The sequence below is a fragment of the Miniopterus natalensis genome, chromosome 6 (genome assembly GCF_054644295.1).
Source record: "Miniopterus natalensis isolate mMinNat1 chromosome 6, mMinNat1.hap1, whole genome shotgun sequence".
Taxonomy (NCBI): domain Eukaryota; kingdom Metazoa; phylum Chordata; class Mammalia; order Chiroptera; family Miniopteridae; genus Miniopterus; species Miniopterus natalensis.
Genome location: NC_142086.1, coordinates 50,479,113 through 50,497,026, shown reverse-complemented (window position 1 = coordinate 50,497,026; position 17,914 = coordinate 50,479,113). Strand labels below are relative to the sequence as shown.

General features: G+C 39.8%; 1 protein-coding gene across 1 annotated transcript in view; it reads right to left on the bottom strand.

Annotated features, from left to right (window-relative positions):
* Positions 1 to 17,914, bottom strand: part of FGF12 (fibroblast growth factor 12) — a 440,873-nt gene that overhangs the window by 168,674 nt on the left and 254,285 nt on the right. The window lies entirely within an intron of this gene.

Here is a 17,914-nt window from a genome sequence, read left to right as displayed (position 1 = left end):
TGAGAAGTCAATGGAACGTACGTGGCCACAGATTTCACCTTCAGTAAATACCTGACCAGAGTGGAGCCCCAGTGCTAGTCATTTTTCCAAGCCCCTAATAAATCAATGTGTGCATATATCTCTAATTATTTTTAACTAGAAGTGGTCCTCAATTTTTAAAAACTCCCTACATACTAATACCATCAAAATGAACTTTGTATACTACATTCAGATTTTTGTACATCACCTAAAATAAATATTTAAAGCTTTCTCATTGTGGTGCTGGCTCCAGCAATAATCCATTTTCTACAGCATCACTACCACCTTTCTCTCTGCTTCTGTGTTGAGCAAAATTAGACTATTCTAGTGCTTTTATAGCCCTAATTATTTCATAAAAATAAGGAGAACAAAAAACTCTGCTTCTCGTGATAAAAACTGAGGCAAAGATAGAAATCATATGATTGCTGAAGTAGCAACACGTTACCCTCAAAAGGGCAATCACTGAATTTCAACTGACAGTCAACTTCATTCCTTCACCCATTTTTTCAACCAATAACCACTCTGAATCTCTTTTTTCCCCCATGCAATATGCTAGGCACGGTGTGTTAAACTGGACACATTTATTCATGATTAGGTCTAACTAAGAATTCTATTTGAGGATTCAATGAATTAACTCTTTGGGAATGGACCTGTTCCATATAACATTTGCCTATGACTTGATCACGTATTTGGGGATATGAGGCAATGCCTATCTAAACATGTCTTTCAAAGTAACCCTAAAAAGCAGAAAAGATGCATGTCATTCTGATTAATAATTATAATTATCTTTGTAAGTTAAATTTATTTAATTTAATTGTGGGCCTTAATTTCCTCATCAATAATATCTAGAAGTTAAAGTAAATTAACTTTAGGTCCATTCTGTCTCTATTAACTGTGTACATTAGAATCCCCTGCCCTGAGTAGTAGCAGCAATCAAGGAATAGATGCATCTTCAATGTGTTGCTTCCAAGGGCCCCACCCAATCTGATATACTAGGGACATGTTAGAAGAGCATAGAGCTAGCTAACCTCACTGCAAAAAAGTACCCTGTACTCGCATTACCATCTATCAAACCTTACCAACCTTTCCAGGCTCAGCTCAAGATCACCTCCTCCATGAAGACTTGGAGATCATAAGTGAGAATCACTTTCGTAATCAGGGGAAATGAAAAAGACATGTGTGCCTCTGCCATGAGGATGACTGACATGCAGGTCCTGCTATGGCACTTAGCTCTCAACGTACAGTCAGAAGACCTAGCTTTGAGCCACAATTGCCAAGTGGTCCTGAGCAAGTCATTTAACATCTAAGCCTTAATTTTCACAAGTGTATAAGGGGGAAAAAATAATTGCTATGCTAACTATAATCATTGAAAATTTCAAGTGAATAAACATATAAGATAGTAGGAACTGAAAAACTCTGTGAGATCATAAATACTAATTAAGGTCTAATTTTTCAACCATAAAAATCAAAGACACAGTACAGTGGGAGGTAAAAGGAGCATTCTCTCAGCAGACTCTATGTCTTCTGATTTCTGTTTTAATAAAATATTGATTGAGGTTGTAAAGTCACTAAAGTAAACAGAAGGCTAAGAGTAGAGGCTAGAAAAAGATAGAAGGAAAGGGACAACTGTCTTATAATTCATATTTTATTTCTACTCAGCATGATAAGGTCGCTTTAAGAACTCATGTTTTGGCTGGTAATGAGATGCATAGCAGCTTAGTCATTAATGCCTGCAAACGATTGTGTGTGTTTTTGTGATCCTCCTCTATAGCTGTAATTAAACACTTCTTTTGCTGTGGTGAAGCTACCTGCACCCCACCCCCACTGTTGGGGCCCTGGGAATGCAGGTTGGTTACTCCTGTTCAAGATAATGAGCGTTAGGTTTTTTCTACCATGCCCCACTGTCCAAAAGCAGAGCCAGAACAAGCTCCAAGTTTGAGTTTTAATTATGTGATAATCTATGAAAGTGAACGTCTTGCACTACAGATGTATCAAAGGAGGCCTGACCATCCACTGAACAAACGCCCTGAACCTAGGACGTGTCACAGAAAAGAACATCACCTGCCTGACAGGTCTCTGCCCCAGTCATCCTCTGTCAAATCCTACCAATCTTTCTAAGCGCAGCTCAAGGTCACCCTTTCTATGAAAGCTTGGTGATCATAAGTGAGGGCACTTTTATAACTGGGAAGACATGTTTTCTTGTAACTGAACCAAAGGGGGTCAAAAATGAGACCACTTTTTGGCACATCTAGTATCCTGGGTGCATTCAACAAACATGTTCTTTATCTGTCAGACTATGCATAGGGATCTAATAGATTAATGAAACATGGCTGTCCTCAGGGAGCATCCCATATAACGCATGAAACATATTTATATATAATACTAGCGTGGGATGGCTGTTAAATGACGGGTAGAAGTGGCGTGACATGTTGGCACCAAGGAGCAAGGGAATAATTCTGTCTCCAGGTTTGATGAAGGCACCTCACCTGTTACTTGAAGAGTGAGTAGGATTATCACAGGCAAAAACAAAAAAACAAAACAAAGAACAGAGAAAGGACATTCCAGACCTAAAAACAATGCAGGGAGGCAAAACCCCCCCAGCATGGCAGACTCGGGGTGATGCAGAGTCTGGAACAGGCACAACGTATGGCAGAGGTGCCCACATGCGCACATGCAGTAAGCGACTGTTCTCAACAAATGTTCACAGGTCAACAGTGAAATAAGAAAAACAAGGTCAATGGAACACATTTTTTATTATTTTTTTCAATTATATGATTCTCCTTGATTCTAAGATTATGATTTTCCATTATTTTTTATTAATTAATGGCTATATTATTAGATGGAGGGTGGGGATTTGTCACTTTTTGTACTCTGAAGTGGTGTAGCAAATACTGTTAGCTTTTCTCCCAAATTAATTTCCTCTTTTTCTTAGGCGCCCAGCTAGACCATATGTCCTAGCCTCCCTTGCAGTTAGGTTTGGCAGATGAGTAAGTGTCATATGGGATGTAAGTGAAAGATATGTGTGCCATTTTCAGGCCATAGATTTTAAAAGCAAACATTCTCTTCCAAATTTTTGTTTCCTTAACACTGGCTGGATTTAGATGACAAAGTCATAGGGGATGTCAGCAAAATAAAATTCTGGACCCCTGAAAAACTGGTGAAGAAAGACAGCCATCAGAAATACCCACATTGAATAATTAGGTGAATAAGAAATAAACTTCAATTTGTTGTACACAGTGACTTCCTTCCTAAGAATACAATATGGAAAGGGGGTGGAGGGGTGGGGAGTAACTTCACAGTGGAGAAATCTGACAAATAAAGCATTACCTCAGTCACGTGACCAAGGTTAGCATCAACAGTCATTAATCATGTTGATAGTATGTACCCTTGATATGATGTGATGAGCACGACATTTTATCTCTGTGATCTTCCTCCCCAAAATGCATAACCTTTGTCTAACATCAAACAAATTCCAACTGAAGAACTTTCTAAAAAATAGCTGATTAGTACCCCCCAAAACTGTCAAGGTGATCAACAATAAGGAAAGTCTGAGAAACTGTCACAGCTAAGAGGAGACTAAGGAGACATGTCAACTAAAGGTAATGTGGTATTCTGGATGGGATCCTGGAACTGGAAAAAAAATAGGTAAAAATTAAGGAAATCTGAATGAAGTATGGACTATATCAAACTAAAAAGCTTTGCACAGCAAAGGAAACCATCAACAAATAAAAAAGACAACCTACTGAATGAAAGGAGATATCTGATAAAGGGTTAATATCTAGAATTTATAAATAACTCATACAACTCGACATCAAAAATCAAATGGCCCAATTAAAACATGGGCAGAGGATCTGAAGACAGCTCTCCAAAGAGGACATACAGATGTGGCCATACAAAAGGCATATAAAAAGACATAAAAAGATGCTCAATGTCACTAATCATCAGAGAAATGCAAATTAAAACCACAATGAGCCCGGCGGGGCGTGGCTCAGCGGTTGAGCATTGACCTAGGATCCAGGCTATCGGGGTTCAATTCCCGGTCAGGGTACATGCCTGGGGGTTGCGGGATCGATCCCCAGTCGAGGGCGTGCAGGAGGCAGCTGATCAATGACTCTCTCATCACTGATGTTTCTTTCTCTCTCTCTCTCTCTCTCTCTCTCCTTTCCTCTCTCTGAAATCAATAAAGATATATTTTAAAAAAAACAAAACACAATGAGATATCACCTTATACCTATGAGAATGGCTATTATCAATAAATCAACCAACAATACACTAATTTGATAAGATACATGCACTGCTGTGTTTATTGCAGCATTGTTTACAATAGCCGCAATATGGAAGCAACCCAAGGACCCATCAATAGACAGGTGGATAAAGAAGAAGTGGTGCATATATACAATGTCCATCAATACACAAGTGTATAAAAAGTAAGTGGTACAAAGAATATCACTTGGCCATAAATATGAATGAAATCTTACCATTTGGGACAGCATGGATGGATGTAGAGGGTATTGTGCTAAGTGAAATAAGTCAGAAAGATAAAGACAAATACCATATGATCTCACTCATATGTGGCATTTAAAGAGCAAAATAAACAAATAAGCAAAACAGAAACAGACTCATAGATACAGCAAACAAACTGATGGTTATTAGATGGGAGGGGTGCCGGGGAGCAGTATGAAAAAGGTGAAGTGATTAAGAAGTACAAACTGGTAGTTACAAAACAGTTATGAGGATGTAAAGTAGAGCATAGGAAATACAGTCAATAATATTTTAATAACTATGCATGGTGCCAGGTGGGTACTATGATTATCTGGGTGATCACTTCATAAATTATATAACTGTCTAACCACTATGTGGTACACCTGAAACTAATATAAAATAATATTGAATGTAAACTGTTAATTAAAAAATAAAAAAGAATAAGAACTCATATTCCCCTCAGGACGACAGAGCAATTTCAGCAAAATATTTGAATTCAGAGCCACTTAAAAAAGCTGAGACCGGAAGCAGCTATCCAGACATTCCTGCTGACTTAAAGTGTAGTGCTGTGGGGCAGTTACCTCGTTACTGGATCAGAGTTGGAACTACAGGGCCCCAATCACACATGTCAGGATGAACACTAGATTGCAGAAAGTAAAATAAAATTGGAAATTGGAACGTACCTTGGAATCCAATATCGTCCTTCACCAAAATACCTTCTATCCTCAACATCAAATGTTTTAAAAACAAAAAAACTGAGGCCCAAAGTGAGTGTCAAGATATAACCAGTATCTTGTACAAGCTGAGGGTTAGGGAAAAATAGGTAGAGAAGAGAGGAGGGGAGGAGCACCTAGTTGTGCATGAGCTACTGGAGTGTGGGCCTGATAAAGAAAAGGGGTTATAGGAAGCTGTGCAAAAATATAATATTATACCCAAACTTAGAGAAAATGCCCCGTGTAAACTCTAATCTAAAAAAATGTAACGGCAATCTAACTTTGTGCTGGAAGCCATTCTCAGAGAATTAATAGTACTTACTATGAAAACAATGGCCATATTTTGAAGCCATCTAGTCTGTACACTCCCCTCATGATCTTACTAGTTTTATTTAGTACTCACTAATGAAGCTGCAAGAAACTTGTTTTCATCTTTCAAATGAGATTATTGTGACTCGGAAAAGCTACATCACTTACTCAAGGTTAAGGAACTAGTTACTGAAGAGAAAGATCTAGCTTAAAAGTCTATGGTGCTAGCCACTCTCTGGCACTGCTCGGTCACTTTAAGAAGGACACTGACAAAACTGCAACATGTCAGAGTAAACGGAGCCAAATAACGAGGGTGCTAAGGACTGTCCTATGGAGAACGGCTGCATGAAGGGTGCTTATGCTACCCAGAGAAGGGAGACCTTGGGAGATGTGAGAGTTGTCCCTACTTTCTTAAGAGCAGACAGAAGTTAGAAGGAGCCAATTTGTCCCAAGTGGCTCCACAGGGATAGAACTAGGGCCAAAGGATGAAAGTTACAGGAAGGCAGGTGAAAAAGAACTTTCTGTAAATTGTATGCCGAGAGAACAGGCTGTCTGAGGAAAGAGTGGGTTCTCTACCACTTGACAGGAGCAAGCAGGGAGGAGCAGAAAAACTACAGGCGAGAACAGCTGTGAAGGACATGGAAGCCTGTAAAGGCTAAGCATTCCACACAACAATGCAAGGTCCTCTCCAACCTTGAGGTCCTGCAAAGTTTTGGGATAAACCAGATGGCCCCCTAAATACAAGTTTACTTTTCTGTTTTTTAGTTTGTGTTTAGGACAGAAAATTGAAAACATGTTCACCAGGCATCCTGAAAATGCAAAGTTCTTAGGAACTATTAAACATGAATTGTGGAGTAATTTGATGGGTTTTTTTAATCAGTCCCTGGGTTTACAAATGGGCTCTCAGTATGAAGGTGGAGTGTTGCCCACTTAAAGGAATTGGGATTACACAGGCTGTTAAATGTGATTCTTGTCAACTGCTTCTGGGGCCTCAACTGCTGCAGATTTCAAAATTAGACTATTAGGGTTAGAAGTTGTTCATAAACAGATACATTTCTGGCTAAAAGATATAGACAAGAGCACATTTACGTACCATAAATCAAAGCCCCAGGCTAATCGGAAGAAATGGATACAGTAGGACATTTGAAAGAGAACAGAACTCTTATGGGCTTTTGAGCACACTGCAAAAATTACAACCACACTGAGCTGCGGGAATTCATTACAAATACATGTGGTTTAGCAAGACACATAGGCCCGAGGCTCCTCATTCACTCAGGAGACTGCAGTGGACACACCAAAAGGAGCACCTGGAGGAACAGAACACATGGGGCAGGAGACTGGTCCCATGACCCGCAGAATCTGCTTTGTGGAGTAAAGAGAGTCCCGTCCTGCCTGAGTCCTCAGTCTCTTCATCCACCTAACAAAGGTGACAGACAACATCAAAAGTAACCTACCTGCAACAAGTCATGGGAATCTTTGTAAAGTGCTGATAATTGCATCTATCTGAGCATTTTTTTTTTTTTTCAACCGACAGCAATAGCACATTTCATTCCAAAAACAAGTATCTATTGAGCACTAGGCTTCATGGAGGGTATTCCTCTGGGCACAGGGGATAACCAGTGGTGTGCTATTAAACTAGCTCTCAAAAAGAGAGAGAGAGAAAGAACGCCGAAAACCTGATTTCCATGGGACTCATTCCCATGGTGTAAATACACTCACCATGGCAGACTTAAAACTGCTACTTGACATCACTAAATGCAGAATTGGCGCTGGGAAGAGGGGAACATAGTTAGCTCCAGCACACCACTAAATACAACAGCAAACAAGACATGAAGCTTACATTCTAGTAGGAAAGACAGAAAGTAAAGAGATAAACAATATATAATACAGTTTGAGTATAAGTGCTTTGATGAAAACAAAAGCAATGAAAATTGATGGAACATACCAGGGATGAATGTGCTGCTGTGGACAGAGCAGTTAGAAGATGACATCACAGAGCCCTGAATGAGGCGAGGAGCCAACCATGGGGGATATCTAAAAGAAGAGCATGCCAAGTGCAGGAAACAGCAAGTGCAGAGTAATGCTAATACTTGAAAAGATTAGGAACCAGAGGATTAGAGGCTCTCTGAAGAGCTTTCCTCCAGACCAGATGTTGGCAAACTCCAGCCCTACTGCTGCCAATTTTGTTAATAAAGTTTTATTGGAAATCGGCCAGGCCCACTCATTCACGCATTGGCTGCTTTCATGCTACAACAGAGATGAGTAGTTGCAACAGAGGCCCTACAGCCTGCAAAGCCTGAAACATTTTCGAAAGGCCCTTTACAGAGAAAGCCTACCCATGCTTATGAGAAAGCTTGCTGATGCAGTTACCTGCCCCTGAAAATCACAAGCCCTGCCTCCCTCCTCTGCCTCCTTCCTCCCTTCTGAGCTCAGCTTTCTTCCCCAGGGCCTTCCCTGACACCCGGAGGGAAAATTAATCACTCCCTCTGCAGAGCTCCCTGTGCACGGGTTAGAAGAGGACTCCCCACAGTTACAGCTGCTGGCTTCTGGGGCTATCTCCGGCTCTGAACTGCGAGCTCCTCAAGGGCAGGGACCCTGAATTATTCATCACTTCCTCCCAGCACCAACACAGTGCCAGGTGCAGGGTAGGTGAGGAGTGTTCCTATGTTGAAAGAAAGGAGATAAGTTATATCTAGTATTTTTCATTGTCACCTGTGACTTTCAGAGGAGCTCCTCATTTGTAAAAAAGCTGTTACAGCCTTTTAATATAATGCCTCTGGCCTTCAGTGCATTTTTTTTTTTCCCTTTTCTGTCTCAGCCGCTCCACACTGAACAGTCTGACAAGCACAGCGGCATCCTTCATAAACTGCATAGTTTCCAAAGCCCCGAGTCACCTCGCACTTCAATGGGAATCAAGTGACCTTGAGACGGGCAATCCTTAACCTTCACGCTGCCTCGGAGCTGATTGGAAAAAGAACATGCTTTCCCAGAGTATCGTCTCCACTAAAGCTGTCTGAGCCGGGGAAGGGCGGGGAAATTGAGCTGGGATGTGCAGTGCCGATAAGGATGGGATTCTCGTACTGAGCCAGTTTTATTCCTCGTAGCATTAGCCCCCTCGCTCCCAGTTTCTCCTCTATAAGATGTTCATGAAAATTTAAAATAACTCGAACACCATTTGCCGACATGCACTAGGTGCTGGGTACAAAGATGGGTAAGAGGCAATTCCTGCCTTGAAGCACCCACGGCCTCATCAGGGAGACACAGACACAGCTAATCATTACAGCAGGCACATGAAAAAAGGACTGTCATAGAGGAACCAATGAAGTGCCTTGGAATTACAGAGCCCAGATGCTAATTTTACCCGGGATGTGGGTTCTGGGAGAAGAGGCAGTTGAGAAAGGCTCTGATGATGATGCAACACTTAATCTTCACCTTGAATAAGTAGGCGGGGGGATTTTGCTTTGAGCAGCATCAGCAGGAGCAGTGGCCCAGTGGGCCTGGGCAAGCAGGTAGGTGTGGTCAGGGTATAGGGACGTAAGGGGGTGTACCCAGTGGCTGGAGGTGACAGCAGAGAGAAATATGGGTCCAGAACACTCACGCTGCCTTATGCAAATCTAGTAAGTTTTACTTTATCCTTTAAACCAATGAGCTCCAAATTCTTTTAATCATACATCTCTATCTGTAAAAAAATTTACATCTATAGCCTCCGTATAGGTATGTTTATTATTTATAAACTGCATGTATGTTACCTATCCACATATTGTGCATATTATAAATCAAAGTTGAAATGTTTAAATGAGACCCATACTAAACATATGCAAAAATTAAAATAGTTTCTTTCCACAGACTGTCTTGCCCCACCCACTTCAGACAGAAGCCTGGGTACCACCACATCAGGCAATGGGGAAACATCTGAAGGCCTTTAAATCTGGGGATATATTGTGAGGGCAATATACAGAAAGCCAAATTATGGAACCATAGAGACGGTGAATTAGAGTGGGTGGTACTTGGTCATGTCACGGAAGCCACTTACGGAGCTGCCACACATCATAAGGGCCTTGGGGAGGCAGTGGCACTGAGGTGAAGGGATGTCAACCTGAGGCCTGAGGGTGCTTGGCAGCGCTTCATAGATGACAGGATGTGTAGACTCCCTTCAGTTCCAGAAAAATGTGCAATCTCTTTGTCCCTAAATCCATATCAATCACTAGGCTTCTAAGAAAGCCCTGGTTAAGTGTGGAATATCATTAAAATGTGAGGGAAAAGAGCTTAATATGACCATTCCCAGAAGGCCAAACTACTTCTTTTTTTCTAATGATTTCCGTTCATGAAGAGGCTATTGACTGTTGTCATTCTCACCGAGTCACAACTCTCTGGTCTTTCTCAGACTGTCACCCAGGGAGGTAGACCTGGAATGAGCACTGCCTTCCAGTCAACTCAAGACTGAGCTCCGGAGAATGCAGAACACACGATTATTTCAAACATGAAGATAATCCTAGAATCTTAAGTGTTTAGAACCAGAAAAGCCATTGAGGATGATATAAGTCCAGACTCATTCCACAGATGAAGACAGACCAGCAGGGAGAGGGGAAACCCCGTGGCAACACATCTTCCAATCCCCAGAGTGAGGGCTCTTTAATACACCACGATCCTTCTGTCCTGTGTCCCTTAGAAAGAAATATTTCGTATCGCCCACAGGTATCCTGGCCTTGAGCCGAACTAGCTGTATCATATCCAGAAAGCTATTTCATTTCTTTGTGCACAGGCACACTTTGCTTCTTGTGAAACTGAATGAACAGGACCTGCTTCTGAAGGCTGTTCCAAGGAACTAAGGCTATACAGTGGAGGGCAGTAAAGGGTTAAGGGGGTTATATATATGGTAATGGAAGAAGATTTGACTTTGGGTGGTGAGCCCACAATGCAATATATATATCATAGACTTGTACACTTAAAACCTATATAATCTTGTTAATCAATGTCACCCCAATAAATTTAATTTTTTAAAAAGAATGCACATTATAGTGTGTTATATGACCAGGAAATAACCATGCTTGTAGGGTAGATTTAACTCTCGGACAGAATTAATGTAGATACAAAGACCCATGGTTAGGAGCAGTAGCAACGGGCAAATTCTCCTGAGCTTTACGCACAGGCAACAATTGCAAAGCATTTACCACATGAGAGGGACTTTATGTGGATTACCTCTCTGAATTCTCACAGAAATAATTTAAGTCAGGTTCTATCATTGGGCCTTTTTCATAAATTAGGAAACTGTGGGTTATAGAGGTTAAGTCACTTGCTCTAAATCACAGAGCTAGTAAAGGCCAGAACCAGGTGTGGAACCAGATCCCTCCACTTCTTACACCTTCTCACCACAGACCATCGTCTCTGCAGGAAGCCTGGCATGCTGACACTTCTCCCTTAGCTGTGATTGGCCCACAGAAATGGTAGAAACCCTATGAAGCCAAAGACCAGGAATAAACGGACTGGCAAACATTAAACTGGAGTTGAAGACACGGTGTTTGGCCTCCTGAAACAAAAAAGGGGGGAAAGTGCAGACACTTCTATGCATACAAAGATTCTTCTGTAATAAAAGCATCTCACATGGCATAGAAAAATCTTCTGTTAGTCTTATGCCTTTTTTTCATAGACACATCTTTTGGCACCAGAAATAAATGAATAGGATGGGTTATTTGGGAGAGCACAGGCATGACAGTTTCCTGAGGTCAGAGGAGCTGCACGGTGTTGGACCTGCCCCAAAACTGTCCTGGATCTCGGAGGAGATCTGCTCATCCATACAGGCAAGCCTGGGGAGCTCCTTCAGACACCACAAATCCAAACTGCCTGCAGGTAAAATGCTATTGTTTTCAAATGTGGTCCTAGTCTATCACCTTTTTTTTTATAGCATTCACCAAGAAGGACTTGCAGCGTCAACCAGAGTTGAGGAGGTAATAATAGTTTCCACAAAAGAACAATTCACAGCTCCAAAAGCACATCCATCAGCCTCAACACAGTGGCAAGTTCAGTCCAGGCGGCATGGTGCAGTGCGGAGCACGGCCCAGGGCGATCCAGACAACTGTATGCTCCTCTCCATTCCCACTGCAACCACCTTTGTCGGGCCACCAATAGCTCCCGGCTTGATTCCTGCAACAGCCAGCCCCCTCACTAACACTCTTACCCTGTTCCCCTTCCAAAACACAGTCAGCGAAGATATTTTACAAAATAAATTGGATCATGTCACTCTCCTGCTTAAACCCTTTAATAGGTTTTCCTTTTCATTTACAATAAAGCATCAAACCCTTAGCATGGCCTGGAGAACTTAGCACCATCTGGCGCCTGTCGACCCATCATCATCTAAATTTACTCTCTCCCTGGCTCACTAAACTCTAGGCACACATGCCTTCCTTCTCTTCAGACCTAAGGCATTTCCCTCTGCCTGGATTGATTTCTCCCTAAGATAAATTCAAGTCTGAAATATACCTTTAGAGAGGTCTCACCTAGCCCCTCAATCTAAATCTGCATTCATATTCATATTCATATATTCTCTGTCAACATACTATGTTTCCCCCTTCATAACACTTACCCCAGTTTGTAATTAGGTATTTATTTTCCTTTATTTAATGTCTATTTCCTCCTCTAGACTGTGGCATCCACGAGGGTGAAGCCATGTTCGCTTTACCCATCACACTACTTTCAGTACTTAGCACAGTGCCCACTAACACAGCACAGGAAGTAAACACAGATTTGTTCAGCGAACTGGTTTCATCTCTCTGGGCTTCAGCTTTCACCTGTGAAATGACAGCATGGGGACAGTTCAGTGGCTGCAAGTCTAGGAGTCCAAAAACCTAAGGGACTCATAAGTAGAAACAGACACGAGCTATTTTCAATACGCTAAAATTGAAAATGAAGAAAGTATTTTAATAGATTATATCCCTCATCACTGTATATTAATAAATATTATTTAAACTCCATTATAAAATATAATCTACACAAACTATAACAATGCAATTAACTTATTATCCAACATTACAACACACAAAAGAGAAGCAGTAATATTTATCAAAGTGGGTGACACACTTGTGGTGTAATTAGCGGTTGTATGCTATACCCCAAATTGACTTTGGGAGGCTCTCAGGGACAACTTAAGAGCTACTGCAACAGAAGTACAAGGAACTGCCACTGTGACTGATGATGAGGGGCCATTACGGATGCACAGATGAAGAATTCCATGGAAAAGCCACGAACCAGTGGTTTCAGACAAGAGGACCAAGGCAATACTCTCAAGGGTGGCCAGTCCTCTCATTCCAGAGGCCTAAGGAGCTTGCGTATCTCATGGCCAACTCTACAAAAGTATAGCTCAGGGTGCGATGCAACAGGGATTGATCTGTCCATAGCTAATGGTTCTCCAAAACTTTTCAGAGAGAGCCAGCTTGGCTTCAACACCTATTGAAAAAACTGTCAGCAATTTGCCATTTATACGTGATATATCCTAATAAGAAAGGGATGATCTGTTAACAAATAAAATGTTTAATTTTCATATGTTTTTTGGAAAAACAACTAAATGTTAAAATGTACATTAAATGTTATCTATGTGTTACAGAACCCAAAATAGGAAAAGATTTATTATCTGCTGTTTCAAAACCTTGCACTTTGTTCTATAGAAAACTGGTTTAATTTTAGAATCTCTGTCTTTGTTTCTAAATTACAAAATAAGAAAATAAAAGTGAATCTCTTTGCAAGTATGTATCCGCATAAAATTCATTCTCCATATGGATCATTTTATTGTCATAAATGGGAAACCAAATTAGAACTAATGTTCATGAGATTTGCTCTTTTAACTTTGAAACTGAGGTTTTAAAAACTTCTTGATGTGCCAGAAAAGAATGTTGATCAGTAATTTTAATTGAAGTTATGGTGCAGATTATCTTTACTGCAACTTGCAGATTTATCATAATTTTACATACGCATTCTCTTTCATTTATTTGCATTCTCTTTTTAGCAAGAAATATTTCAATCATGAGAAAAAGACAGATAACAAAGCTCTCAGTAAGTGCTTACACACTGTATGTGTAAATACAATGCATTTCAATCTTTACAACAGCCCTATGAGGTTACTTTTTTTTCTCATTTTACAGATGATGAGATTGAGGCACAAAGTGAAGTAATTGCCCAAAGTCCCATATTTGATAAGTAGAAGGGCTTTGAGGATTTGAGCCCAGGAAGTCTGCCTCCAGAGCCCACGATGCAGGCTACCCAATGCTCTACTGCCTCCCAAACATCCATGCACTCACCATCCACATTTAACTAATATACTAATATTTCCCACAACTGCTTCAAATCTGTTTACATAATTAAAACATTACAGTCAATTCCTTAATTCCATTCCATTCTTTTCCTAACCAAAACCAAACATATCTCTGAACTTGATATGCAGCTTTCTTGTTCATATTTTTGTTCCTTTACTCCCTCCGTATATATCCACAAAAATTCATGGTGCTATTTTGTGTATTGTACATTTTTACATAAAATGCATCAGGCTGTACATATCACTTCAGGATTCTGACTGTCTCATTCAACATTTATATCAATATTATATGTTTGGATTTTAAATTTTCACCTGATCTGAAAGTCTCTCAACATACTAAAATTATTTTGCATCCATTGTAATTTCTGATTTCATTGTTTTTATGTCTATCATCTTAGTTTCAGTTTTCTTTCTTTTTTCTTTCTTTTCTTTTTTGCATTTCCTTGCATTTACTTATCCTCATGTCCTTTCAGTTGGATTCATTTCGGTTTCTCTCTTCTCCTTTCAGTTTTTCCATTATCTTGATTTAGAAGTTACAGTTCTATTTTTATTATTTTAGGATTACTCTTAAATATTTAACATTAATTTGTAATTTAGCAAAGTTTAAGCATAACTATTATCAGTAAGTTCCTACAAAATAATATAAGCACGTTAAATCTCTGAAATCCCCTACTCATGTCACTGGCTATTACTTCTAGGTTCTTTTTCAAGCCCATGAAAGGCTTGTCATAGGATATTTGTACATCATTATGTGTTAGATAAACCAACATGTTTACCACCTTTGCTCACCATTGTATTTTCGTTTTTTCCCATTTATTCAACTTTTATTTTTTTAATTGCGTTTACTGGGGTGACACTGATTAGTAAAATTAAATAGGTTTCGGGTATACAATTCTACAACATACATTGTTCTGTGTGCTTACCACTTTATACAGAGCTTAAAAAAAACCCTCACCATTGTATTTTCAATCCCCACTCCCTATAGATTCAGCCTCTACTTTGTAAACCAATAAGGAGGGTCCATAAATGGTAAGATTTCTCAGTCTGTGAGAAGTCATTTATTTATTTCTCTCTCTCTTGAATTGTTGTTAAATGGATATACTGTAACAAATGATATTTTTCCTCAGCATTCTGAAAATATCATCTCATTGTCTTCCAGCAACCATTATTGTTGATGACAAGTCCCCGGAGAGTCTACCTATCTTTCATTTGTAGTTACTCTGTCTTTTCTCACTGGCCTGTTCATCTCTATAAATTCCCTCTTCATTTCTGGCACCTGAGGAATTCCACTCTTTGGTTTTGAGCTCAACTACTCATTTTCATTTTTTCTCTTGCCGTTAGATTCTCTCTAGCATAACCACCTATTTTTAAGTAGGAGGCAAAGTCCTTTCATAACAGCTCAGATTATAATAGTCAACATCTTATCTTTTCAACATCAATATTTCTTATGCCTCCTGTCTTGAACAAATGGTACATCACGAGGGCAACATTAAAAGTGTATAATATTCAAAACCATCATTGTGGTTATGATAGTGGGGAAGGGCACAGAATAAGAACAGAGTCACAGTTGTTTAATAATTATTCACCTTGCTAACTAGAGATAAGATGTTTCTTACAGACCCTGGAAAACTGGAGGATGCATTGCAGGGAGAAAAACAGGTCTGTAAAAGGAAATATATTTTAAAAGCAGACCAAGGACAGGACACACTTTAACTTGGTTTTTGTGCCTGAACCCTACCCACAGCCCCCAGGGAATTTGCCTCAGGAACACTGACCACTCTCTGGCCCCAGGAACGGGCTGAGCTGTTTGTCACATCCTGGAAGATTAGCCACCTAGTTAAGCTCCTGAAGCCTGGAAGGCAGACCTTCCCATCCCCTTCTCCCATTATACTTGTAGCTCACAGCTACAGGTAGTTACCTTCTCCCTCACCAGTATATAATCAGGCAACTGGCAAGGGGAGTCAGAGCAGAATTTCCAGGGTGACCGACTGCTCTCCCCATACTGCTGGCATTATTGGAATAAACACTCATATATGACTCAGCCCTGTCTCTGCTTAATTTGGCTCAAGTGGAGATAGGTGGCCTTGGACCCCTTGTGTCCGCTATCAGTTAGAACTATACAATAAAATAGGACAAAAACAAGAACCACTTGAAAGACTGAGTTACGAACAAGCACACCTGTTTGATTCCTACAAAGTCTCAGTAACTGAGAGCCTACCAGGGCCAGGCACTATTCAAGGAGACTGGAGTACAGTACAGTAGGGAGCTCATTAGTTACATGTTCCCAAACTTCACATCTTAAAGAAAAATATTTTTTAAATAATTTATTCCATTGTCTTAAAGGAAGATAATACATAAAAAGAGCCATCATTTTCCCTAGAGGACTATAAACCCCCAGCTGGGAAAGCTATTCTCATCCCCCCTCTGTACTTTACAAGTGAAGAACTACAATCCCAGTACAGAGTACATGACGCTTTTGATATTACACATTCATCAAAATTCTACCGGAACCCTGTCTCCTAGTTATTAATACAACTTTTCTAAAAATGCACAGATATGGACATAACTATTTTTGCAGTTGGAAACTAAATAGGTAAATCCCAGATTATTGACAAACGTAATTTTAGTAACCTTAAATTCAAGACTTCTGAAAGCAAGAGTGCAGGAATTAGTTTTGTACATCTTAGCAAAATAGCTCTCTAAGGAAATTCTCTGATTGGCACAGTTTATATTCTGATTTAAGAAGATAACATTTATATGTTCTTTCTTGTTTATTTTTAATCTTTTCCCCAACTCAAATCAGAAACACTTCTTATCTAGCTTCAATAATTCATGCCTATTTTTCTCATATTACTAGGTAATAAATACATGTGTAACTATTTATTAAAGATACAAATAAATACAAATTATAATATACATTCTGGGGAGAACCTATGCAAAATGTCAAAAATGTCCCTTTGTATTCTGATATCTGCAATAATAAAAGAATTAATTATAAGGACAAAAGGACACTAAGAAAACTTTAGTTCTTTTCTGCATTTTTTTAAATGTTTTTATTGATTTCTAGAGAGGGAGGAAGGGAGAGGGATAGAGAGATAAAAGCATCATGAATCGGCTGCCTCCTGCACACCCCGCACTGGGGATCCAGCCCGCAACCTGGGCACGTGGCCGTGACCGGGAATCCAACCGTGCATGACCTCTTGGTTCATGGGTGGACGCTCAACGACTAAGCCACACCAGCCAGGCAAGTAAGCTTTAGTTCTTTTGGAAATGTTCAAGTAATGAAATTTACAAAGTGCCTATTTCCCAGAATGCCCCATTTCTCACACATGCATATGTGCATACACAAATGATAATTACGAAATTTTCCAGAATTTCACATACCTAAAGATATTGTCTTGTTTTCCCAGTTTAACAAGTTTAATTTCTACTCACTATACATTGGCACCAAAATACTCTCAGCAGAAGTCAGTAGACAGAACACGGGACTAGAAGTGAGAAGGTGTAACTTCCAGTCCTTGCTCTGCAAACTGGGCGAATTTACCTGTTCTCTAAGGTAAGATTAAAAGAGTTGGACTGTCAAGATCATTTTTAGATATTTTATCCTATGGTTTTAAAACAATAATAGTGGTAATTATAAAGCCTTTGACTTATTATTGCATTATGTTTTAGTTATTGGATACCATGAACTACCCATATTTGAACATATTCAAACACCACAGTGGTATATAACATAAACCTTTTATAGCTTAGTGCTGGGGGGGGGCAGAAATTAATAACAAGATCTAAATTAAAGGCTGCTCCAGAAATCTGTAAGAACACTAAGTCAGTTCCAATTTTAAGCAATAAAAATTAATATCCACTAGTAATTAAGTGGGCAATGTGTAGTTTCAGTTCCAGGTGCCCAAGCTTCTTCTTCTTGTCTCATTATTAAGAGTTACAATTGACTGTGCTGCAGATAAACCTTTGGGCAAAGCACATTTCATCTGTTTGCTTAATGGACTGGTATGTTCATGGAATTCAGAGCTCTGGAACTTAATATTGGTTGCAAGATAATTTATAGTTGACTTCAACATCCACTCTCACATTG